General features: G+C 43.8%; 1 protein-coding gene across 1 annotated transcript in view; it reads left to right on the top strand.

Annotated features, from left to right (window-relative positions):
- The window catches only part of TRMT9B (tRNA methyltransferase 9B (putative)), a 45,604-nt gene that overhangs the window by 4,378 nt on the left and 14,488 nt on the right, over positions 1-26,738 (top strand). The window contains exon 2 of the mRNA XM_037055283.1: positions 22,720-22,920. The gene's annotated coding sequence lies outside the window, so the exon portion shown is untranslated. The remainder of the gene's footprint in view (positions 1-22,719; positions 22,921-26,738) is intronic.

Raw genomic sequence — 26,738 nt, 5'->3', positions numbered from 1 at the left:
GTGTGCCTATTCAGGAGCTGCAGGCGAGGACCCCTGAGCCCAGCTCTGGGACGCTGTGACACAGGCCCTGCAGGGAGGCAGCAGGAAGCACCGTTTAGCCCTGGTGGATTGCCATCAGGGAACATTCAGGCAAGGCCAGGCAAGGGATTGTTTTCTGAACCTGTTCACAGCGTGTGGCTTTAGTCACTTGGTTATTCTGTGTTCCCTTCTCACTGCCCTTATTTTTCTTTCTTCTCTCCCTTCTTTGCTATTTTGCCTTCAGTGCTTTTTTCCTCTCTCTCTCTCTCTCCAGAGCTCCCGACGATTACTTCTCAGCCTTTATAATTAGGCTTTGGCTTCAACCCCAGGCCCTAAACAGTGGTGGCCCTGATTTGGGTAGTTTGGGATAGTTTAGCCTGTGGCCTTATTTTTGTTCCTGAAGGCGTAATCATGTGTGACAGATAGGTACAACTCTTTTTCCTTTCACAGTTCTCCCCACCCATTGCCTGCTGTCTTGTGCACTGAATGCTCTCTTCTCCCGTTTCTTTCTTGCGTCAGTTAGGTTGCTGATAACAGAAACTATCCTAGTTACTTTATGCATAAAGGCTTTAATATGGAAACCAGGTGCTCACAAGAAGGTTGGAAGGGAAGTTTGCAACTTAAAGGAGAGGGGAGGAGAGGATCCGGGATGAGCTTGAAGGATGACTCCCAGACAGGACTGCTGAACTGGCCCCCAGGGTGGCTGCCATGGTTGCCCCCTTCTGGAGACTAGGAATCAGGGCTGCCACTGGAGCTGCTGACATCAAGAGTAGTGTCTGAGCTGGGTTCCAGTGCTCAGAGAAGCTGCTGCGAAGTGCCGCTGTGCTCAGGAAGCCAGTGACTGAACACTGCTCCCAATAACAGAAACAAACCAGCAAACGTCGTCCTCCTTACGCACCTGCCACCTCACTTTTCATCTAGCTCATTTCACTGGCAGAACCTAATCTGTGCCCACAACCCTAGCTGCAAGGGAGTCTGGGTCATGTAGTTTATAGCTTTCTTGCCTTAGAGATAGAGGAATACACAATTGAAGGAAACTGGAGTGAATGCTGAATGACACTGTCATGTCTAGCACTTAGAGATTTAGCTAGAATATTTCATTCAGAGCAGGTAGGCGGCATATTGTAAGAGTTTAAAAAAAGGATCTAGTTGCTAACCAATTTCCATATTAAACAGATGGATGGTATAGTCATTACAGTTGAAATTGCTGGAAAACATCATGCAAATAAATAACTACAAATTACCAACTGCTGTCTCTGAATGTGGTTCCATTTGAATGTGAAATAATATTCCTTCGTTTCGGTTTAGTAATCAAAGTAAAATGTCAGGAACACCATTTTTACAAGGGTTCTCCCCAATAGCTTACCCACGGAATGAATGGCAATGCAAAGAACTCAGTGTCCAGAGCAATAATAACCCCTGGCAGGCTTGTTCTTTTATCAGATGAAGTATCTGTGTTTCTACCAAGTGTTTTTTGCTCTGTAACTTTAATGGTGTTTTTTAAAAGGGTTACAAAGATTGGAATGACTTGTTAATTGGAGATTAAAATAGTCATCTGCTTGAGTTCACTAATCACTTATTTTGTACCCTGGCGCTTGTCACAATCTTTTTTCCAAACACTTAAAATAGATATGATTGCATCTCTACTCTTGCTAAGTAATCAATGATCACTTATTTGCACTCAGAAATTACATTAGCACGTCTAATTCGTCTTGATTATTGAATGAATTCATTTTATATTTGCTCCTGATACTTGGCGCTACAAAATGAGAGAAGAGTAGCTGAAACAAATGAAGTTACTTAGTGAATTAGTCAGCCTGTTACATATGTATTTTTAAATTGATTTTTACATTTCAAAAGGTAAGGCTCCATTCAGATATCTTCTCTGGTAGATGATGAAAACATTTAAATGCAGAATTACAGATGTTGCCCTTGAGAAACCACTATAATATGATTATGTTCGTTTGGATTCAGGAGTGATAACCAAGAGTTTAGCCATTCCACCCCAAGCCACCAAAAATAAACACATCAAAATAAAAATAGCTTCAAGGCAAATCCACTGTTTTCTATCTCAAGTTCCTACCAGGCTGCTGTTCCTAAACCCATTTACAGTATGTTCTCAGGAGGGGACTGTTTGAATCTAACATTATGTTTTTATTTGATTGATTGTAAAGGAAACTAAGTAGTGTTAATCTTACTATGTTATAGTAGCATTAATCGACTTTAATGTCAGCATCTCCCCCGTCCCCTCTTTCATTCATATTCAAGCAAACATTCAGGAGAGAAAGCTGGGTGTTCTTCCCTGTGGATCACAAAGGTATTTAAGTCTTGTCTTTAGCTATACTCTATGGAGTTTAATTGAAGATTGAGTAATAGGACACAACTCCATTTATGGATTAAAAATCAGAATGACCCTTTGATTTGCCACGTGTATTAAAATAAACATCCAGCCCTGGCTGGTTGTAGCTCAGTGGATTGAGCGCGGGCCTGCGAACCACACGATCGCGGTTCGATTCCCAGTCAGGGCACATGCCTGGGTTGCAGGCCAGTTCCCAGCAGGGGACTCACGAGAGGGAACCATACATTGATATTTCTCTCCTTCTCTCCTTCCCTTCCTCTCTAAAGATAAATAAATAAAATATCTTTTTAAAAACATCCAAATCTGCAGTCACTCTCTGGTTAGATCGGCAATGTGCCAAATTAGAGTGGGTAGAGAGAGCATGGGTTTGTTTGTTTTGTATATCTTTAAAAGAAAAATTTGAGGAGAACCAAGCAAGACTAGTATTTGAACATCACTGAATGATTTGTCTGTTCACTGACTTGAGAAGTGCTCTTTTGTGCTTCTTTTTGGGGTTGGTGCCAGACGTCCGGCTCTGCCCTTGAGGGGCTGCTGGCCCAGAAAGATAGCAGTAAGGGGTATGGCACTGTCGGACTTTCATCACGAGTGTGGGAACAGTGGCCTTTTCAGAGAGAAAGGGGTGTATGCTGTGGGGAGGCCAAAGGTGCAGTTAATGGAAGCATAAACGTATTCGTGACGTCAGAGTATCTGTTGGTATTTTCAACAACAACAAAAAGGCAGCCAGAAGAGGCGAACACTGGTAACTATGTCTTTTATCTGCTCCCTTTTCCCCAGAGCATCATTACTCGTGAGCTTGTTTGAAGTTGGAGGGTTTTAGTGTTTCGAGAAATAATGAGTTTGTAGGACAAGAGGACTCTTTTTTTGGTACGTTAGTCAATGTTCAGACAGTAACCAGTAACCTTTAAAAAATGCTCAGAGTGCCAGCAGGAAGGGGAGACTTCAGTCCTGTTGAGGGACTTCATTCCAGTGACTACAGGAAGCTGAATTCAGTTCTGTGACTGGCCTTGGAAGCGATTGTCCCCTGAGAGCCTCAGGGTCACAGCTCCGCCTGGGCAACATTCTCGGTTTCAGACCTGTTCCACCCGGAGCCGAAAACCTGGCCATGTTTTATGCTAAACTTCTGACCTACAGAATTGTGAGCAAATAAATAAAAAATAATCATGATAACTGAAAAACCTAAGAGCCCATAACATTCTACAGGGCATTGAGTTTATAATTAGAATACTTTGAGAAAATGCAGGCCCCTTATGGATCATAAGATATTTGCAAGTGCGGGTGGCAATGCAGTGATTTATGCAGTTACGGGAAACATGTAGGACCACCGTGTGCCTGATTGTGTAGAAACTTCTCACCACTCACTCTGGTGTTGTGAATTGTTCCCAGTATGCCGTGTACTATGATTTATTCATTCAAACAGAAAATTGAAGACTAATTGAATAATTTTAAAAACAGAGAAAATGACATTGTATTTTGCTGTGGAAATTTTTTACTATAGGTAAATAGTCATCACTAAAGTATTCGTATTGCTTCTTTGATACTTTGTGTGACAACTACTTTGGGTCAAGCGGTACCTGGCTCACTCCTCTTCCCCTGGGTCTGTTTGTTTCCGCTGCATAGTGACCCGGTGGACCTCTGGGCTTGCAGAATGAGTTTGCATGGAGTCTGGTCCTTAGACCTTAAGAAACTGTGCTAGAGCTTTCTTTCCTTTACTTGTTGGCTCTCGAGCTGCTCCTCGGCCCCGCCACTCAGCGTGATGCTGTTTCTTGTCGGCCTTGGCCCCGCAGCCGGTCGCCTTTTGTGCCTTCCCATCATACATCCTTCACCTGAGAGGCATATGAGCTGTTCAGACGTTCTGCTTGCTGGATGACCAACAGCTTCAGAAAAGGTAGATTCTGGCCCATGTCCCAGAGGTGCCTGCAAAATGACCATCCTGTGGACTTCAATAGTCATTTTTCTCAAGGGTGTCATCGCTATGACACTTGGTGATAGAAGCATGTGGCAGGAAACCCTGGGAAACTCATAGCATTGGGTGAGGTGGTGTGGTACTTCATACGGAGGAGAGTGGAGGAGGAGGAGGTGGGCAAGGCTTATGCCCCGCCCCCCCAACCCCTTGAAAAAGAAAGAGGAGTCTAAAGCTAGAGGGGAGAAGCAGGGTCCTGGAATGGCTTGAATCTACCTGTGTGTGGTCTTCTGGTTCTGTTTAAGGAGAAGAAACTCTGTGTCTGCTGATTGAGGGAGGGAGACCCCGCGAAGAGGGACTGAGGATGGAGAGAGAGAGGACAGGTGGGACAGGCGATGCCCCAGGGAAGTGCTCAACAGAGGACAGATGCTAGGCTTTGAAAGGACCCAATAATTCTGAAACAAAACACATGTATCAGCTTAAGGGTGGAAGGAGGGAAATTGAAGAAATTTACATTTCCTAGTGAAGTAGGAGCCGGGATGGCCTGTTGGGGCACTCTTTATCAATGTATGTGTCAATAGCTCAGGCTTTCTTGGGAAATGGAGTTAAGCGCACAATGTAAACAATTGTGGTGGACCCTGGCCAGCAGAGTCCACCTGTTGCGGCTGACGGCGAGAATAAATGTACAGGTGACAGCAATCCTGTGGAGAAAAAGGGAACAGACATGACTATTCTCTCAAGGGGAGAGTGCCTACGGATGCCTCGGCCACTCCCTCAAAAGGGGAGCCCCTTCACTCTTGCCTAGACAGGCTTTTATTGTTTTCCTGGGGTCTGACATCAGAGAAAGATTTATTATCTATCACATAGAATATTATTGTCTACATTTTAGGTACAATCAAGAAAATGAAAATAACATGCGGGGGGGGGAATGGCGATGAGCTGATTAGCTCTGTCCTTGGGAAAATTCATACAGGCTTTGGAAATTACCTTGAAGATTGACAATACACATTTGTTGTTTTAGACCAGGGTGATGGAGTTTTAGCAAGAGCAAGCCATAACAGTCTGTGTGCATTTTCTAGGCCTGATTCCCATGGGAAAACTCGGCTTGAAGGTCTGGCTCCTGCCCACCACTTCGCATCTGTAGGTTTTCCATACAGAGCTGAGTCACATTTGCCAGGCCAAAACAAACCAGTCCCCTTCGAACAATGAAAGGTTAAGTTTTGTTTTTCTCCCTGTTTGCCTATTTTTGAGCATTTTTTCATGTGTGAAGCTTTCCTTCTGTAACAGTTTGGGAAGCCATTCAGCAAGGATGATGGAAGCAGAGTCTTTGGCCTTGCTAAGGTAAAAGCTACTTTAAAAAACTCATCATGGTTTTCATATTCATTGTTTTTGTTACTTAAGAATTATTTTTCAAAAATATTGTGTTCATTTTTTTAACGTTTCATCATTGGAATTGGGGTCAGTTATATAGCTGATAGCACGTCACTGATTTTCTTGGTAAAATAACTGTGTTTGATACAAGACAGATGGCGGCTAGTTTACATGGGCTGCCATAACCAAAGACCTCGGGCTGGGTGGCTGAAACACGAGAAATGAATTTTCCTACAGTTCCGGAGGCTGTGAGTCCCAGATCAAGGTGCCAGCCCATCTGGTTTCTGGTAGGAGCCCTCTTGCTAGCTTGCAGATGGCCACTTTCTCTCACGTGTCCTCACGTGAGCCTCCCTCTGTGGGCACGTGGACAGAGCTTGTCAAAAGGACACTAATCTTATTGGGTCAGAGGCCCACCCTTGTGACCTCCCTTAACCTTACCTCCTTATAGGCCTTATCTCCAAATACAGTCACACTAAAGGTTACTACAGCTTCAACACAGGGACAATAAGGATGACATAAACATTCAGCTCATGAAGATGGCACCCTAGATTCCATGAGGTATTGTACTGTTAATAATCTTAACCTTAATAAGCTGTCACCAAGAAGTATTTCCATCTTTCACAGGAGCTTCCGGTTAAATATTTTGTCTTGTCTATTTTTGAATTTTTTAAATTAATTTTTACTAGATTATGATGAAACCCTGTGAATGTTAAAAATGTATTTATAATTTGAAATCAGTAATAATAGACTATGTCTCCTTTTAGGTTTAGCTCTGAAAAAACAAGCACAGTCATAAAAGGGAGTATGAAAACTGAAATAATTAAACTTTTCAAAACAGTCTGGTTTATTCTGGGCACAGACTTAATAACTCCTGCTGCTAGGAGAAGTACAATTTACTGCCACAAGAAAGCTTAAAATGTCAAGCATATTCTGATACAATACATGCAAGCTGTCTGCCAATTAGACCATTCTTTCAACCGCTGTATTTCCTACTTCTGTGCAGCTTTCATAATTGTGGCACTTCGAATTGAAAGCTCTGTGCGTGATGTACACACTCCACCCCTCCCCCGAAGGGCGTTTCTGTAGGTATTAATCAGGTGTGCATTGCCACAGACAGCGGAGGGGATTACAAGATCCAAGGTATTAGGAACTCAGGATGAACGACACAGAAGTAGCACTGAGGTGCACACGTGGCCAGGAAAGGGTGTTGGGGGCTCTGCTTCAGAAACAAAGGTGGGCAGAGGGCCAGCGCCCAAGGACTTAGCGAGGTCACAAGTGCAGCAAGCCTTCTCCAGCATCCAGATCGCAGCTGAGAGCCCAGAGGCTTCAGAGTGTTCAGTATAGTTGTCGCCACCCTGGTCTATCCAAAGCTGACCCCTCTGATGACCTGGCAGTCCTTGTCCTCCTATTTTAGGTAGGATTCCAAAAGATTTAGTTGTCTGAATTTTTTTAAGCCCGAAGCCAACCCAAAGCAGCAAGCTAACAGTAGAAGAGCTTACCGGAGACAGAGTGAGAAGTGGTTGTCACTTCAGGCAGGGCACCCCAAACCTAGTGCCCGTGAGTGGGGTGCAGACGCTCTGTTGGACCCGGGGAGCATTGCTGCTCTGTAATACTTTGCCATAATTAGCCCCTAAGTTATCAATAAAAATGTATCATTATAGGCAGTTTAGAAAGATGTAAAAAGTGTGTGGTACAAGTTAGAAAGATTTCCTTGAACGTGATTAAAATAAATAATACCTCAGTACTAAAAATGATCAACCTCTGCTTTTCCTAATGGTAAATTGTGTGACACGGGCTTTTATCCAAGTTGGTCTAAATTTATTAATATATTTTGTTGATTATGCTATTATAGTTCTCCCGATGTTTCTCCCTTTGCCCCCACCCAGCACCTCCTACTCCCTCCAGCAATCCCCCCTTCTTAGTTCATGTCCATGGGTCATGCATGTAAGTTCTTTGGCTGCTCTCTTTCCTATACTGTCCTTAACACCCCCTGCCCATTCTGCAACTACCTATTTGTACTACTTAATCCCTGTACCTCCCCCACGCTCCCTCTCTTCTACCCAACTGATGACCCTCTAAGTGATCTCCACATCTATGATTCTGTTTCCGTTCCGCTTGTTTGCTTAGTTTGTAATTAGATTCAGTTGTTTGTAGTTGTGAATTTATTGCCATTTTAATGTTTATAGTCTTGATCTTATTTTTCTTAAATGAGTCCCTTCAACCTTTTTCATATAATGGCTTGGTGATGATGAACTCCTTTAGCTTTACCTTATCTGGGAAGCACTTTATCTGCCCTTCTATTCTAAATGACAGCTTTGCTGGGTAGTAATCTAGGTTGTCTGTCCTTGCTTTTCATCACTTTGAGTACTCCTTGCCAGTCCTTTCTAGCCTGCAAGGTTTCTTTTAAGAAATCAGCTGACAGTTTTATGGGAACTCCTTTAGAGGTAACTATTCGCTTTTCTCTTGCTGCTTTTAAGATTCTCTCTCTCGCTTTTTTAAAAGATTTTACTTATTTCTTTTTAGAGAAAGGGGAAGGGAGGGAGAAAGACAGGGATAGAAACATCAAGCTTTGGTTGCCTCTCACACACCCCCAACTGGGAACCTGGTGCGAAACCCAGGCCTGTGCCTCGACTGGGAATTGAACCAGCAGCCCCTTGGTTTGCAGACTGGCACTCAGTCCCCTGAGCCACACCAGCCAGGGCTCTCTCTTTATCTTTAACCTTTGACATTTTAATTATCATGTGTCCTGGTGTGGTTCTCTCTGCGTCCACCTTTTTTGGGACTCTCTGTGCTACCTGAACTTACATGTCTATTTCCTTCACCAAATTAGAGAAGTTTTCTTTCAATGTATTTTCTAATAAGTTTTCAATTTCTTGCTCTTTCTCTTCTTCCAACACCCCCATGATTTGAATGTTGGTACTTTCGAAGTTGTCCCAGAGGCTCCTTATGGTATCCTCTTTTTTTAAATTCTTTTTTCTTCTGGCTATTCTGATTGAATGTTGTTTTCTTCCTTGTTCCAAATCATTGATTTGATTCTCAGCTTCATCATTCCACTATTGATTCCTTGTTTAAATTTTTCTTTATCTCATTTAGTGCAACCCTTATTTCTGCCTGGGTCTTTTTTATGCTGTTGAAGTACTCAGTGAGTTCCTTGAGCATCCTGATAACCAGTGTTTTGAACTCTGCATCCGATATATTACTTACCTCCATTTTGTTGAGTTCTTTTTCTGGAGTTTTATTCTGTTCTTCCATTTGGGCCATGTTTCTTGGTCTCCCCACTTGGGCAGTCTCCTTACGTTTGTTTCTATGTATTAGGTAGAGCTGCTTTGACTCCTTGTCTTAGTAGCGTGGCCTAATGTAAAATAGCACACCAGTAACTTGGATGGGGAGGAGCCTTACATAATCGCCAGGACAGAGCAATCTGTGTGAACCAGGTGATGGAGTCTCAGATATGGTGCCACTGCTTTGTGTCTCTGTGTGGGAAGGGCTCAGGAGGGGAACAATGGCCTCTGCCTTGCCTTTGGAGTTTTGTCTGGGAGCAAGCTATCCCCTGGTACTCATCCTGATACCAGACACTTCAGTTTCTCTCTGCGTTCCACTTTTTCTTTCGAGTTGCTGCACCAGTGCTGGAGCCCAGAGGGAGTGAGTCTGAGTAAGTCCTAAGTCCATCATGGGCCCTTTAAGAGGAGACACCTGAGAATCCTGACGTTTCTTCCTCGGTCCTAACTCCCACTGGTTTCTACAACCAGAAGTTATGGGAACTTACCTTTCTGGCAGTGAAACCCTGGGCTGTGTGGTCTGGTGTGGGGCTGGGACTCCTTGCTCCCAAGATATCTCTCCTGATTTACATCCACTACACGTGGGTGTGGGACCTGCCCACTCCGTGTCCCTGCATCTCCCCCCCTCCTACTGATGTGAATGAATGTGACTTCTTTTTTTTATTATTTAACTTTTGTTCAAGTACAGTTTTCTTTCTTGTATTCCCAGCCCTGCCCCCCCCCCAGTGCTCCCCACCCCCTCCCATCTCCGCCCCCCACCTTAGTTATTGTCCATGTGTCCTTCATACTTATTTATGTGAGTCCATCCCCTTTTACTCTGTGCTTCTCTCCCCTCTACCCTCTGGACCCTGTCAGCACGTTCTGTATTTCAGTGTCTTTGGTTACATTTTGCCCGCTTGTTTGTTTTGTTGTTTAGATTCCTGTTAAAGGTGATATCATATGGTATTTGTCTTTCACTGCCTGGCTTATTTCGCTCAGCATAATGCTTTCCAGTTCCATCCATGATGTTGCAAAGGGTAGGAGCTCCTTCTTCCTTTCTGCAGCATAGAATTCCATTGTGTAAATGTACCATAGTTTTTTGATCCAGTCATCGACCGATGGGCATTTAGGTTGCTTCCAACTCTTGGCTATTGTAAATTGTGCTGCTATGAACATCGGGGTGCATAGGTTCTTTTGGATTGGTGTTTCAGGGTTCTTAGGATATACTCCTAGCAGTGGAATTGCTGGGTCAAAAGGCACGTCCATTTTTAGTTTTCTTAGAAAATTCCATACTGCTTTCCATAGTGGTTGTACCAGTCTGCTGAATGTGACTTCTTTAATTCCTTGGCTGTCAGACTTCCACACAGGTTGATGTTCTGACAGTTGTGGGTGACAATTATTTTGCAGTTTAGTTGTAATTTTTGCTGTGGTTGTGTGACATAGGCAAGCTGTTTTACCTATGCTCTCATCTTGACTGGAAGTCTAAAGGTGGTCTAAATTTTTAGTTCAGTGCCCATTTATTTAGAATAGGAATTCTCTGACTAACACAAGAGGTGGCACACACTAATACCATCCACCCACTGCATGTGGCGGGAGCTCAGAGAGCAGTCTGGCTTCTCGAACTTGTGACCGAGGGACTGAGCCCCTTGGAGATGGGCTTCACCTGTTTGTCCAGGAGCTACACACAGTGGGGAGGTGCCAAAGACTGAAGGTGCAAAAAAAGAGCTTATAATACTTCCCGTACCATGTATACACTTTTAGTGTCCTCTTCAATTTTCACATCATGAGATTATAATCTGAAGGAATTTTGTAATCAGATAGCTTCATCATCACTACACCCTCAGTGGTTAATACTCCAGAGGTATGGGAAGTATATGCAATGAAATTCTAGGTAGTATGAAAATAAATTTTTTGCATAGTACCCAAAATGTCAAATTGGGAAGCAGAGATGTTCTGTAGGTTTTATGCTTAAATACTGCTTAACTCTAGGGCCCTGGGGGAACCATTTCCTGTGTTTTACTTGTGATAGAGTTGACATTAAAATGACTTTTTTCCTGTTAGCATTTGGCCAACTCACGCCATTTCCTTCTGGAGTACTTTAATTTTCTCCAGTAATGCACTAAGTGGATCCTTTCTAATTACAGTGGCTCTTTAACACTGGTAATTTTTAGGGAAGGAAAAGCCTCCTGAGTTTCCGATTTTTCTCATTAAGTATGGAAGCTGTCATTCCCATAGTAGAATTACAATCATGAATCCATTTAGAATGCCAGAAGAGTATTAAATACATTTTCCAGAACATTGTCTTTACTGTGTAGTGATTGTCAATATGAAAGTAATAACTGGGTCTAGGCTATTAACAAATTTTGAGCCCTGGCTGGTGTGGCTCAGTGGATTGAGTGCCAGCCTGCAAACCAAAGGGTGGCTGGTTCGATTCCCAGTCAGGGCACAGGCCTGGGTTGTGGGCCAAGTCCTCAGCTGGGAGCATGTGAGAGGCAACCACACATTAATGTCTTTCTCCTTCTCTCCCTCCCTTCCAATCTAAAAATAAATAAATAAAATTTTTAAATTTTTTTTGAATTTTTTGAAACATTTTTACAAGCTAAATTTGGCCATTGTCATTGCAGAGGCTGAAGGACCTTTAATACAGCTTCTAAAAAAAACCCACAACAATATTGATGAGTTCCTATTTTAAATGAGATGCTACCCAAATCACAAAAGACATACATACTCAGGGAGTGTAGAAGGCTACAGAAATGTGTGACTTTGCTGGGATGCAGCCTGTTGGATGAGGATGAGGTTGGAAAGGGGAACAGAGTGGACAGACCTCCCCAGTTTCCTGTCCCTTTAAGGTAGGGGGAGGACGGGCAGGGCAAAAGGTGGCGCCAGAAGTGCACCCCCACCTCTCTCAGTTGGTCTCTTCCAGTCCCCAGAATCGCTGAGCTGTGATGGATCTACTGTGTGGCACTTCTCAACCACACTGGCCTGGCCAGAACAGCGTCACGGAGAGAGGCAGCAAGTCCACAGACTCAGAAGTCACCGCAGAGACGCACCTACTTCTGTGCTCACATAAAACCAAAGTCCTGCCTCGCTGGACTACACCCAAACTCCAGTGCCCTCTGACCATGCTATGCTCTTGTGCTCACATGTGCTTGCAGGATTTTGTGTCAGTGATATGTAAATAAGCATACACACAAATACACACACACACATATAAGGTATATGCAAGCATTTGAGGTCCTAGACTCCCTCGTTGATAATGAACATTCGTTCCCTTTACCTCTTCACTGGTGCTAACTGTGTTCAACTCTTCACTGGTGATGACTCCAACAATACTTGGTTTTCTTCCCAGTAAGAAAACTGTATTTTCATATATGTGAGTATATGTACAACACACACACATTTTATGTGTGTATGCATATGTATGCCGTATTTTGCTTTTGTGAGCAAAATTGTATGAAAACCATAACCAAAAAATCCCAAATTTATTCTGTTAACTTTTGTAAACATCTTTTATTACTAAACATGGCAGTCTGTTCTTTCAGTGTCCTTGACCTTCTGGTTCTGAGCTCTGTTTCTTACCTAAGCCCGTTTTCCCTGTGTTCTCTTTAATTCTAAAGTGGCATTTGATTGACTTTTCAATTGCTCTGTATGCTCCATCACACATAACAGTGAAGAGGATGTTTATGGCAGGCGCACTCCACCTCGTGTGGTAACGTTATTGCAGCTCATTGTCATGGCTCCGCCTGGGGTGCAGGGCCCCTCCCCAGGCCAGCCTGCACTCCACTGTTTGGATTTTGTGCTGACCCTTCTGGGGCTGCTTTATGCCTTTAGATGTTAGTGAAGGAGAAGAATTGGCTGCCCTGACCTGGTCTTTTCTCACCTTTGCGATATAATACAACGTGTGGGACATTGAGTGCAGCTGTGGATATTAATTCTGGGCCACAGATTAGGGTCTTGAAAATAAATATCCAGCCAAGTTTTAAAAGTATCAGCTATAGAAAATGATCATTTCACTTAGAACTAGAAGTAGGAATTGGCACCAAAGCTCTTCATTAGACTGCTTCCTGTCTGTCACTTCACGCTTTTCCAGGCTCAATCTGTGCAGAGTGATGGGTTTAGGGACTGTGATAGGAGAAATTCAACTCTGTTGTAGATGATTAGTGCTTCAAAGTCACGTGGTGCTTTGGGGATGATACAGCACACTTGTATGGGAAATCAGAGCCTTAAGAAGAATGGGTACCTTCTTTATCCCTAAGAGAAAGTAACAGTTACCTCGAGAAGCTCGGTGACTTGCCCATGGTCACTCTGCCAGTGACAGTCCTGGGCCCAGGTGTCTTTCTCCCAGTAGAGTGTTTTTTGATCACAGAAAATGCTCTGAGTCCTACCTTTGAAGTTTTATTTGTGAGGTTTAAATATATTTTACTGGTGTTTCAGTTTTCAAACTGTGCATTTTATTGACTGACTGTAAATAAATGCAGTCCTGGGTGTCTACCCTCAGTACTCACGTCTGCACTTCTGACACTCTGATCACCATATGTGTGGGGCTTTTATACACATGAGGCAATTTTGCAGCACCAGGTGGGTGTCCCACAATTTAACGCAATCCTGACACCATGTACCTGAAAGTAGCCTGAAATCCTGTTACCGTCGTTATTTAGCTAGTTGTTCATAAAGGAAAGGGGAGCAAAGGGATTTAGACATCGAGCTCAATCAGCTGGGGAGCACAAGCCTGTTTGCTTTGCCAGAAAGCTACAGCTTCACCCCCAGGGGATCATAGCTTTGCTCCACCAAGAGGATTAACACTCCTCCCATCCTACCCCCAGCACTGGGTTGTTGGGAGGTACAGGGGAGGTGCTGGACCATAGAGGCCTGTCAGTCTAACTAGGGGATGGGCCTATTCAAACCTCACAAACACTTGGGAAGTTCACTGGCCAATTTGAAAAAGCACCTGGTCCGTCCCAAACCTAAGCTCCTGGTTATAACCCCAGGGGAACAAAGAGCTCTCTCTCTTTTGCTTTTTGTGACCCCCACTCACCCCATGCACTCATTCATCTCTCTCCATACCCATGAGGCCTTAGCAGTCAGTGGCCACATGGACTCCAGTGCAAGCTCCAGGCAGGAGACTGAATACCTCAGATAGCAGTGCATTGCAGCCAGGTACACAAGCAAACGAGCCAGATGCTGGACTGAACTGAGCTTTCTTATGGCTCAAGGTCTCTGGACATGGACTCTGTTTCTGGCCCGGCTTTCCTGTGGTGGGACAAAGAGAAATGGGAAATTGGAAACCCTGGGGACAGCTTCCATTTTTACTGGAATAGACCCTTTTGCCACACCACAGTCTTCCATGTGTGGGTCCTTGGAAGACCTTCCTGCGATCTCATGGAAGAGCCTAATTTCCACTGAAAACGATACTACAAGTAACAGCTCAGTCCCACAAGACTGCCTCCTCCCTTCAGTCACCAGTTGTGACTCCTGTTATATGACCTGGGCTTCTGACCAAACCGCTGACTTTCTGACCAATCGTGTGTTCCCACGACCCCCTCCTTGGGTTTTTGTAACCTGTAGAGCAGCTCACAGAGAATTCAAGGAAACGTTTTATTTATGAAATTACTGGTTTATTTTGAAAAGATAAAACTCAGGAACAGCCAGATGTAAGAGATGCATAGTGTGAGTTCTGGGTTCTTCCAGGTCCCAAGCTTCTGTCCCCTTGGAGTTTGACGTTTGCCAACTTCCTGGCACGGGGATGCATTCTTGCCCATCAACTTGGAACCTCTACAAACCCCGTCCTTTTGGGGTTTTATGGAGGCATGATTGAATGAGGCATTGATTTGAATTTGAACTTAGCCTCCAGCCCCTCTCTGGCGGTCTGGGCATGAGCCTGTCCGTTCAACCCTCTAATCAGGAGGTTGGCAACCAGTAACCTCCTTAGGGGCTTTATAGAGGTCACTGCATTGACATAAATTCAAGTGTAGTGAAAAGGGACTTGTCATTTATTAGTAACAAAAGATACCCACTTCACCTATATACTCTGGAGCTATTTCAGGAACTGGGGGAAAAATGAATACAATAGGAGACGATGCCCCTATGGCTCTTATATAGGATATTATAAGGGTTTAGTAGCTCTGTGCCAGGAACACAAAGACAAAGACCAAATATCTATTTCTTCTTGTAGATCATAAAATAAATCATTATGTAACTCTCATGCCAAAATGCGTGAGAAAAATACAGAGAAACCTCCACTGAGAACAATTATTAAACAAGAAAGGTGGGGAAGAAAAGCAAAAGTAGATATTGCGAAGGATTTCAGAGAGAGCTTTCCAAAGTTCAGCTACTCCTTTCCCCTCTGGATACATTTGCACGTGGTTATAACCTTTATATATTACAAGCATATTTTCATGACCAAAATTGTCTTCTTAAGTTTAAATATTTCCTATTTGTTTCTCTAATGAAGATGGTCGGGCACCTACTGTGTTCCACTCTGTTCAGAGTGGAACGTCTCAGACCTGAGGTCATGGTGTTTACCAGCTGGTGGGGGGAGACAGACGGTAGACAGCCACAGCAGGACGTTGACATGGAATTCTTTCTCGTCTTCATTTCTTGCAGAGTAGTGGGAAAGTATTACCGTGCTAGTCTGTATGCAGTCAGGAAAGTGGGAACCGCCCCAGTTATGTTGACAGGGGAAATGTGTATGGAGTTGGATAAACAGAAGGGGGAATCAGTGAGATAGGACAACAAAGGCAACTGCAATGGCCACCCTGTGTTGGGGCAACAAAGAGAGGAGAAGGGGGTGTGAGGACCTAGATGCTCAGAGCAGGAGTCTCAGAACTGGGACGCAGACCCTGGGGGCTCAGAGGGACCCAGACATCTGAGAAGGGGACGCTGGCTGGCTAGTGTGGATTGCTGGGGAGCTCATATGAGTTGGGACACAGATCTTCTGGCCGGGGTGCTGCTTGGCCAGTGCAGGTATCTCATAGGGCTGTGCCAAAGGGCTGTTCCTGGGAGAGTGGAAAAAACTTAGGAACTACTACTGGAAACTGCTGCTGCTGCCTGGGTGAAGGGTGGTTGCCAGGTAACAGGCAGACATGGAAGCAACCAGAAAGGGCTGGTCCCTTCTCCCTCCTCTGGCCTTCCAGGCTCCCTCTGATGGGTCATGAGCGCAGAGCCCCGTGGCAAAGAGGAATTGCTTGCAGAGCCCTCAGCCCACAATACAAAGCAGTGTGGAGAAAGGAATGGAGGGGCTCTAGCTTATCAACAGGCATGGTCCCCAAGACGTAAGGTGGCAATTACGCCACGTTCTGAAATTTGCTAGAATTTCAACCTCAACAGGCCTTCAGAAGGGGTCGAAATCTGTTGTTTTTTTAAAAATTGTACTAAAATGTACATAACATAAAATTTACCCCAAACTCAGTTCTTCATTCCAGGGTTGGTTTGTGACAATGTGTTCATCGGTCTGTAGTGGAATGAGAAAATTAAAGAGAGTTTAGTCAGTTTTTCATAAAGCTAAATTTTATTCCATTTTAAAGGACTGCTTTATTAAAGTTAAACACTAAGGCCTCCCAACTATTGTGGGGGTAAACTGCATTATCTGTGTACCAATCATGACAATAAAGAATAGGGTTTACCCCTGGCTGGTGTAGCTCAGTGGATTGAGCGCGGGCCTGTGAACCAGACAATCACGGTTCGATTCCCAGTCAGGGCACGTTCCTGGATTGCAGGCCAGTTCCCGGCAGGGGCCAGTTCCCAGCAGGGGATGCACAAGAAGCAACCATACATTGATGTTTCTCTTCCTCTCTCCTTCCCTTCCCCTCTAAAAATAAATGAATAAAATATTAAAAAAAAAAGAATATGGTTTAAGTGCGTGTGTGTATGCAATGGTCTAGCTTTCAGGTAAAGAGTCAGCTGATCCTTCCAGTTTTCCAAATGTCCCTCTGAGATTGTTTGGGTCTATGAAACCCACAAGAGTGGGAACTCTTGGACTACAATGTGAGAACTTAAATTTGGGGTGAGGTACGGAGAAAGTGGTGGGGAGACACACAAGAGGAGTGAGACGCAAGTGGGATCTGTAGGACGAGGTACCTGACACTCCACGTTTTACGTGAGTGAACCTCAAATATACAGTCAGGTTTTTTAAGTAATAACCCCATGAGCATCTCTTTAGGGTCAGTTGTTTTACAAACACTTTATGAACTACACCAGCAATTTTCAACCTTTTTCATCTCAAGCCACATACAAACTAGTTCCTCAAATTATGCGGTACACCAAAAATATATATTTTGCTGATCTGATGAAAAATAGGTATACTTTTGATCGACTTACAAAAAATAATAATAGCAATTATCAAGCATTTTTGCTTCAAAGCGACTTTTTAAAAACTTTGGTGCTCCCATGGCTGGTGTGGCTAGTGGACTGAGCGCCAGCCTGCGAACCAGGAGGTCGTCGGTTTGAGTCCCGGCTGGAGCACATGCCTGGGTTGTGGGTCAGGTCCCTTGTTAGGGGCGTGCAAGATGCAACTAATCAATTTTTCTCTTGCACATCGATGTTTCTCTCTCTTCCTTCCTTCCCCTCTCTCTAAAAATAAATAAAATCTTTTAAAAAGCATCTTTAAAAATCAGGTGGCTATATTCATATATAACAATTTCTGGCACCAAGAATTAACCCATCAGACAGAACCTTATTTTGCAACGTGACCAGTAAGATGCAACTCTACTGCCTGGCCTAGATATTCATGATTCAACTCGGCATTCACACAGGACGACTATTGTGTTGCTCTTGTCACTTTTTCATTTGAGAAGCTAATGGAAGAGAGGTCAGCGCCCCTGACTAAAGAGTCAGGTATTGCATGTTTTAGACATTTTTGCGGCACACCAATTGAAAATCACTGACCTACAGTAATACATAATTCATCCTCACATTTCTCCCTTTCATTTGTAGAAACTCATCACATAGTTGGTAGGGTTGTAGTGGACTACCATGGTCTTCCTCTCAAAAATCCCTCTTGAACAGTCATTGGACAGTAAAGTGACTGTGGCACTCCTTGTCACCCCACCTGCCGGAACCCTCTTTCCTCAGAGGAAAGAGGACAGTGCTGTCCTGCCAACCCTCTGCTGCTGCCCTTGGTGCTCACAGAGCGTCTTCTCCCAGCTGCTGTGCTGGGAATCCTGTGACCTTTATCTTAACACAGACTGAGAGCTGGTTTGGTCAACTGATACCAACAGCAAATGCCTGCAGGATGCTCGGAGTTATATTATTATTTGCCTTGAATCCCATATATTGGATTGCCTTGTTCTTTTCTGGCCCTCTCTTACCTACAGACTCAAAGTGACTTATAATGGGTCACAATGAATGGGGCCGAGTCCTCGCCTGGGGAGGAGCCGCCTTGGGTAAGCAAGGCTCATCCCTGATACTGTGCTGCGAGCTCTGGCCTTCGGTTTTTGTATTTTCCTCCTGTCACCGTGCACGGTTGCACACACAGCCCCCACGAAGATGGTGTCACCTTCATTCCCTGCACTTAGATTTTGGAGATAACATCTTACTCCTAAGTGAATTTAACAGAGAGACCTCGTCCTTCAACTTTCCAGGAAAAACGAAGTATTGGGGAGGAATATTTGGTCCCCTTCCCCTAGGATCAACTCCCGCCATTTTCCCCACTCCCTTACGACATGTATTTACTCCGGCGTAACCGGCTGGTCTCTGTTGGGAATCCAAGGGGCTCATATTGTCCCGCTGCCGCGGACGAGGATTTCGTTGTTTTGAAGCCCTGTGTGTGCTCTGCACGTGGGGTGTCGGTTAGAAATGCCAGGTGTTCCTTTCCCAGCACCTCTCCTACAGTCTCTGGTGTGTTGTGAAGGAGTTCCGTGGAGCAGAGGGAATGTTCCTTAGAACAGCACCTTGTCTCACTGGCTGCCTTGTTTAGAGGGGATAGTACTCAAAGCATCACTCCAAATGGTAAAAGCTAATACTGCCTCCCACCTCTGCTTTTGTGTCAGTAGCTCACATGCTTGCCACCTGCCCTCGCCATTCTTGTCGCCATTCTTCTGCGTCACTTTTGTATTAAACTGTAGCGTCTTGAGAGTGGGCACTGCCCATCTGCTGGCCCTCTCCTAGCTGCCAAAGCAGCTGTTGCCCAGCTGGCGCTCAGTTCGTGTTTCTCGAATTTAATTTAATTATGTAGAGCTCCAATAGCTGCACGTGGCTACCTGTCCTCTAATGCTCGTGTGTGGGGCTTAGATATTAGTGGTCCTTGATGTTCTCACCTCATTCCTTCTCTTACTTTGCACTATCTTTGTACACATAATCCATTCCCATGAACCTAACTGCCAAGTTCGAGGCTGATGATGGTTTTTAAATTATCTCTAGTCCAGCTTGTTCTCCTGGGCTTCAAATTCATCTCACTTCAAATTCGTACCATAGAAACAACATATCAACCCTGAACCTTCTCTTTAGTAACGAACTATAGAAATGATTCCTGAAAGTATAGTCTTGCTGAACCTTCGCTTTGACATATTATATTCCCTCTGATGGTGAACGAGAGCACCATCTAAAGGGCCAGCTTTTCAATTCTCTTCCTTCCTTCACCTATTCATACAGTCGACATTTACTGAGCAATCTGTAAATTGAAACACCAAGCCAAGACTCGGTGATCATAAGATACATTCTCCCTCTCTGGAAAAAGCTTAAATCCATTACAGATCATAAGGAATATATACAAACAGCCATGCCATTATGTAAGATATGTTTACTGATTACTATGGTATTTCAAAGTCAGTTACCAATATCTATTCATTTATCCCCTTTCCTACAGGTCCATAAATCCTAAGTAACTTTATTTGATATATTCACATGCATTCCAGAGAAAGGGTTTATTAGATTTTGCATATGGTCATTACCAAAGTTTCCTCCTATTTGCCTTTTATTCTCTCTACCACTTTATTTTGGGATGGCGGTACCTCTTACTGTATCAGCCTCGCTATTACCACCTCATCCTCTGCAGTGTGCGCTTGGCCTTAACTCTTCATCAGCCATCCATTCCTATTAACGTCATCCTTTCTCCTTAATATCTCTTGTGTTTGTCCTCACATGCTCATTATCATGCTTTGTTTGCAGTATTTAACCAGGTTCTTTCTCTGTCTTCATTGTGAACCTGGCCAGGCACAACCATCTTCACCATTGCCAGGGAAGATTTTTAAAACTCAAATCAAATTTTGTCACTTCTCTTGCTGACATAATTCAATGGTTCCCCGTGATGTTCAGGATAAAATCAAAACTTCTCAGCATGCTAAACCAGGCCCTATGCAGTTTGCCTTCCACCTACTCTTCCAGGCTCTTGTAGCGCCGCTGTCTTCCCTTCCTCCTTCCCTCCCAACCAACTGTGTAGTTAAGAGGGTGAACTCTGGACTCGGTTCTCTGGGTTCAAATCCAACCTGCGCCACTTACTAGCTACATGACCTTGGAAAGTCACTCCTGGTCTCTCTGCCTTATTTTCTTACCTGTAAAATAAGGGATACGGTAGTTTCTATTTCATATAGTGATTTGGTAGACTCAAAGATCTAATATATGTTACATGCTAATAGTGGCCTGGTTGATAGTAAATAATTAATACATGTTTGGGTGTCATGTCTTGCTATTATTGTTGTTAACCCACTTGAAGTTTGCATGTACTCTTTCCTGTGCTTGGAGCCACCCACACCACCTTTTCCTGACTCGATTCCACTGTTTCCCAAGCTTCAGCTGGGATGCCAGCCCCTCGGGGCAGCTAGTTCTTTTAGGCACCGATGCCTGAAGGAAAGGTGCACAGACAGCTGAGCTGGCTGGAGACAGCAGAATGCCTAAATCAGGCCATGGAAGAGTGATGGAGGGCCTTCCCTTTCAGGGTGAGCGTGTTCACTCAGTAAACAAACGGACCTTCTTTATGATTAGGGCAAGCTCTGAAAGCGCGTGAGGGAAAATGAGACCCGTTGACTAACAGCTCCTTCAAAGCCCTTCTTGAATATTCTTTGCCAAAAGTCAGCCTTGTGGCTGTCAGTGGTGCAGATCACACACGTGTGTATGCTTGAGAAATGCCCGGAGTTTAAAGGAGTATGTATATTCCAAAGACCAGAGAGCTTTTTAAAGCACACCCAGGTCATTGGTTCTTAAATAGAGACCCAGATGGAGGTGGAGGGGGGATGCAGAGGCAAGCGGGGGGAAGCCACATGCACCCCCACCATCCTGAGAGTCATTGTACCCACAATACAATGTCTCATTGAGAGACACTGCAATAAGAGGTAGAGTTCGCAGCAGCGAGGTGCACACACAAAGGATAAGAAGTCCAAGAAAGACAGGTGAGCACTGTGATCAGATTAGGGTCCACTTGCCTTACTTACAGATAAGGGATCTGGCCCAAGGTTTTATGGGATGGGCTCTTCCTACACAGCAGGCATCTCTGCAGACCTCATGTTGTACCCCCAAGACCTCTGCATAACAACGTGCTTTTCTGGCATACAAGGTCTTTTTTTTTCTTTTTCTTTGTAGGTATCTAAGAGCTTTATGATAGGTTTCATGACAGACCCACTGTAATATGAAAAATGAAAAAATAAACGTGGACAAGAAGAATAGGAGCACTTGTCAGGGTGACATGCAAGTGGCTGATAGTGTGAACAAGTTCTGAGCAGAGCTGGAATGATTTAGCATAATTTAGTCGTATCATCTTTAGAAGTAGTACACTTAATNGCTCTCAAGCAGGCCCTCTCTCAGAGAAACAGCTCCCAATTCTCAATTCTAGCCTGGTTCGCAGCCACTCACTTCTCCCTGGCCCAAAACTTGGCCACAGCTCTTTTACATATCTATGAAACCAGTTAAAGGTTATAGATATGTTAAATGACCATTCCAGAGGTTAGCTGCAAAACTGTTGCTATGCAAAACAGCTCTCAATGGCCCTGCTCCATTCGTCCCTTCCCCCAACTGACACCTGGGGGCGGGGGGGGGCGGTGAGGACATCTTAATATTTCCTCCAATATTCCTGTACACTTTGAGTTCTGGACACCATTCCAAATCTTTTCTGGGCCCCCCCTTGGCTGCACCCTGTATCAACACTGCAATAAGAGGTACAGTTCGCAGCAGTGAGGTGCACACACAAAGAATAAGAAGTCCAAGAAAGACAGGTGAGCACTGTGATCAGATTAGGGTCCACTTGCCTTACTTACAGATAAGGGATCTGGCCTGAGGTTTTATGGGATGGGCTCTTCCTACACAGCAGGCATCTCTGCAGACCTCATGTTGTACCCCCAAGACCTCTGCATAACAACGTGCTTTTCTGGCATACAAGGTCTTTTTTTTTCTTTTTCTTTGTAGGTATCTAAGAGCTTTATGATAGGTTTCATGACAGACCCACTGTAATATGAAAAATGAAAAAATAAACGTGGACAAGAAGAATAGGAGCACTTGTCAGGGTGACATGCAAGTGGCTGACAGTGTGAACAAGTTCTGAGCAGAGCTGGAATGATTTAGCATAATTTAGTCGTATCATCTTTAGAAGTAGTACACTTAATTAAGCCACTGTATTCTGAGTTGACTTTCTGGGCTTGTAATGTTTCCAGGAACAAAGTGAAACCATTCAATTTAATTTGGGGGGAGAAGTACTGTATATGTTACAGAAAGCTTAGGAATTAATTCAGAAATTGCTCTTCCAGTTCTGGCATTCACTCCACATAGGGACAGTTCTTTCTTCTTGCTTCTTCTCCGGGTAATATGTACATAGGTCCGGAAATCAACCTGGCCTGTGGCTGGTTCAGTATTTTTATTATATAAAGTGACGTTTACTGTTTTTTTTTCCTTAGTAAGGCCTGCATTTTCTGCAAAGACTTCTCCGGAGTGGCTCATCATGTGAAGGACCTCGCTCCTTGATTTTAGGCTTCGACTTTTCATGTACATTACACATTGAGAAGGTCGTGAGCACCAACTGTCACTCTCTGAAAGTGGAAACTGCCATCGATCACAAAGACAAGAAGTAATTTTCCTGCAATCGCAAGATGACTCAGGTTAGCTGCTTTCAGCTACTATTGCAGTTTAAAGAATATGAGGGTTTGGGGCACTGTGCGTATTCAGGGAACCGGACTAGTCCCAACTCCTGTAATTTTATGGCGATGATAGAAAGTAAATTGGGGCCGACTCATAGATAGAGAGCAGGCTGACAGCTCTGGGGGTGCGGGTCGGGGTGGAGGGTTGGAGCAAAAAGGAAAAAGAACTCATGGACACGGACAACAGTGTGGTGATTGGGGAGGGGGAGGAAGAGGAGGGTGTAAGGGGGATAAATGTTAATGGGAAAATACAATAAAAATTAAATATTAAAAAAATAAAGTAAGTTAGAATTTATTTTTGCACTAGATGGGAAAAAAAGAACTTGAGAATAGTTGTACAGAGTAAGTTAAAATTACAACAATATACTGGATTTAGGATTCTTTAGAGGTGCAAAATGCCTTCCTAGGAGCTAAAAAGCAGTGTTAAATGACAGTTTTTATTATACAAAAGGTTTAAGTATAATTTGTCCTTGAAAGGAATATGTAGATGTTAAGTTTAAAGAATTACATATTAAAAACTAAAAAAAACCTTATGTATTTTATGATTAAGTGTATGTAAATTCTTCAAACTCTCCTGACTAACTTGTATTTTTATTCTAGAATTATAGTTTAAGTACATCTTTAAAATTTAAAGCATAGTCTTGTGCTCTTGTTTTTAATACTGTGTGTGCTGTGGCATTTATAATAGGAGAACAATTGATGAGATTTATATCTGATTTCAGTTATAAAACTGTGACTATTGGATACCTAGGGCATATCTCCAAAATAAGAAATCAGGAACTGCAAAGCACACTAGGGGAAGCACACTCTGAGCCCTGCTTTCCTCTCAGTGACTGTCGGTCCCCAGCTGCACATTTATGGTTTATAACCTAAGACTCGAGGACCAGTTTGCAGTAAAGCAGCGTGTCTTGCTGAGGATGTTAAGGAAACAGCTCCTGGACGAATTGGCTTGTCAGCTAATTAGTGAGTGACCGCTCTGTGTCCAGGGCCTGCCCTTCAACAGCTTCTGATCTAGTTGGGAACGTATACAAAGCTGAGAGTTCAGAGTGGTATCAGGAGACATGCCCTAGGAGTGACAGAGATAGTAAATAGGCAGTAGGCAGAAATACTGGCAGAGATTGTTTTCATCTGTAGTTATCCATGAAGTCTTTATGGGGGAAGGAGAAGCTGTGCTAGACTTTGAAGGCCAGGTAAGATTTTGGAGGGGCTAGGTGACAGGAGAGCATTTCAGGTGAGCGTGAACAGCCTGCTGGCTTCAGCAAAGACCTCAGCAAGGAGCTGTATAGGAGCCCACTTGGGGCAAGGTGAGTGGGTTCTTTGGGTGGCGTATTCAAGTCACATTAGTTACAGGATATGAGGCTGGCGAGGTAGACTGGGACCAGGTCATGGAGGGTTTTGAATGACAGATTGAGGGCTGCAAACTTTAGCCCACAGATAATAGAGATCTCTTGAAGGTTTTTCAACAAGGAAGTGTTATTATCAAATAGACATTGAGGAAAATTACCCAGCATGCAAGAGACATTCTAAGCTGCTTTTGTTGGGTTCATGGAGGGAAAATTATAAGTTACAGCCATCAAGCCAGGAATAACGCACATGGCTGTGGTCTCTTCAGGCACCTTTTGCTACCCAAGTGAGTGAGTACTGATGGAGAACAACTGTTGCGAACTCACAGCAGCGTGGATGTCCCAGAGGTAGAAAACATGGGGGGCGGGAGGAAGGCCAGGGGGACGGAGGCGCCAACCAGGAAGCTGTAATAACAACTCAGATACTAGGCTGTGGCGATACAGAAAGGAAGACAGAGAGGTGACGAAGGTGGCAGCAGATCATAACAACTCTGACCTTCTCCGAGGCTGGCATTGGCTCCCATATGACCCTGCCAACGCCGTGCGTTCTGTCGCTGGAACCTCCCACAGAGTCCTTTCAGTTGCATGCAGCAAGTCCTCTGGCGTTGAATTTTAATTCCCTCCAGACGTCATAATTTTTACATAATCTAATTTTGTTAATTTTCTCTTTGAAAGTCAGTGCTTACGTGACTTGTTGAAGAAATCTTAACCTACTCCGAAGTCATGTCGTTGTTCTCTCTTTTCCCAGAAAGGGGCTGTTGTGTTACTTGACAACAAGAGGTTTTAATTCACAAACGTAGCTGATAGGTATGTGGAGACCAACATTTAAAAAACAAGTGTGTTTTCCACTGAGTCAAAAGATGGAAGCCTGACTGTAGAGAAAAACCAGGGTGCAGAGACTTGGGATATGATGTACGAGAAGTTTCCATCACAAATGAGAGAGAAGTCCCTCCAGCGATAGACCTGTGGTAATAGCACCCTCAGCCCCAGTCTCTGAGTGAACTCCCAGGCACTGTCCGGAGGACACGTGCCATGACTGACTCCTCCCCCCTGGGGACAAGGAGCCAGTGCAGGAGACAACGTGAGGCTATCTCAGGGTTTCCTAGGTCTTTGGGGGTCAAGTCTATCTCCTTGATGAGACACTGGGAAAATCTTTTCTCTGGAAGCCTTTCGGCTTCTCTGACTCTTTTTACTATTTATACATGGTGTGTGTGTGTATAGCTTTATAGTGATTATTAAAGATGCTTTCATTGTGTTGCATTCACATCAGATATCAGAGTTGCCTTTGAAATTGTGATGATTGGATGTGGTTCTCAGTGCGCTCCCATCTATCCCCATTTCTTGCCCAGAAACACAGCATTAAGAAAGATTGAAAGGTGGGAAGGATAACTAACAGGGGGCCGAGGAAACTTCCTGGGTGATGGCTATGTTCACCACCTTAATTGTCTTCATATTTTCCCAGTTGCGTACATTTATGAAAACTTATCCAATCGCACACTTTAAATATGTGCACTTTATTTGTCAGTTATACCTAAATAAAACTGTTAAAATAAAATAAACATTGTTCAATTAGCAGCAGTTTCATTTTTCATTTATCCATTAAAAATCTGGTTAACCCTATTATATAGAAGCCTAGCGTTAGATACTCTCAGCAAAACAAAGGAGTACATAAAATGTTTCTTCTTCAGAGGTTCAGAATCTGGTAGAATACTTATACCACGGTAACATTTTATAGAGTACAAAACATTTCAAGTCTTATAGAATTTAGGGATTAGGATTGCCTTTGTTTGTGAAAATTGGAGGCCACGGGCAGTTTTTTCTTGGTTCACCATCATAAATTAAGTTTAAAAGTGTGGGATACAGAACTGTATTCGGTTTTCTCCCGATTTTTAAATAATATACTTACAGAAAATAGAAAATGTTAATATTGATAAAGAGAAAATAGAACAGACTCACAGAGTAACAAGTTACCAGATTCTAATAAAATATGATTCATGGTTTTCACCTTTCATTATGTAGATATTTAACATTTCTTGTGATGAGTAATTCATTGCCATCTCCTCACTTTTTTTTGGCTTATAATGCCCATTCTGTTTGTCCATTAAGGGCAGTCACTCAGGAACCTAGCAAATACTTCCAGGAACCCAGGGGCACTTGGAGAGTCACACATTCGCTCATAAATCTTCTGCCTAGAAGTAAGCCACATCTTTTTATGTCACATTTAATGGCCAAAGCAAGCCACACGGCTTTGCCTGAGTCAGGCTGGGTGGCGCGTGCCAGAACAGGAAACCCCGACATCTGTGTCTTCTTACTGACCTCCGTTGTTAGAAGCAGTGCTTTCTGATGTCCTTCTCCTCGTTCCTCTGTCCATGGGAAACACACCAAGCCACTGACTGCACCTGTTAGGTTCCTGTCACTTTCTCCCCTTCTTGCTGT

This window comes from Sturnira hondurensis, unplaced genomic scaffold (genome assembly GCF_014824575.4).
Source record: "Sturnira hondurensis isolate 20B ecotype Veracruz unplaced genomic scaffold, ASM1482457v3 Scaffold0008640, whole genome shotgun sequence".
Taxonomy (NCBI): Eukaryota; Metazoa; Chordata; class Mammalia; order Chiroptera; family Phyllostomidae; genus Sturnira; species Sturnira hondurensis.
The sequence above is the reverse complement of the archived record's forward strand: the minus strand, read 5'-3'. Positions and strand labels throughout refer to the sequence as shown.